Genomic DNA, 307 nt, shown 5'->3' with positions numbered 1-307 from the left:
CCCTGCGCCACGGGGTGGCGCGCCTGCGCACAGCAGCCTGGCTGGGCGGTGGGCACCCTAGGGCGCAGGCGCGGAGGGAGGTGGGGACGGAAGGGGAAAGGAGGGGTAGAGCCCCGCCCTCCGCACGCGCCGGCCAAGAGGCATGAGGTCGCCATGCTGGGGGTGCGCATGCGCTCTGTGGGCGGGCGCCCTCCCCTGCCCCCACTCGCCACGCATGCGCACGCCGGGCCTACTTCATCGCTGCGCCGACACGCCCCTCCGCGTTCAGCGCGAGAACTTCGTGCGCATGCGCAGTACCCCCCCCCCC

The sequence above is a fragment of the Alligator sinensis genome, unplaced genomic scaffold (genome assembly GCF_000455745.1).
Source record: "Alligator sinensis unplaced genomic scaffold, ASM45574v1 scaffold1488_1, whole genome shotgun sequence".
Classification (NCBI taxonomy): domain Eukaryota; kingdom Metazoa; phylum Chordata; order Crocodylia; family Alligatoridae; genus Alligator; species Alligator sinensis.
Note: the sequence above shows the minus strand (reverse complement) of the source record.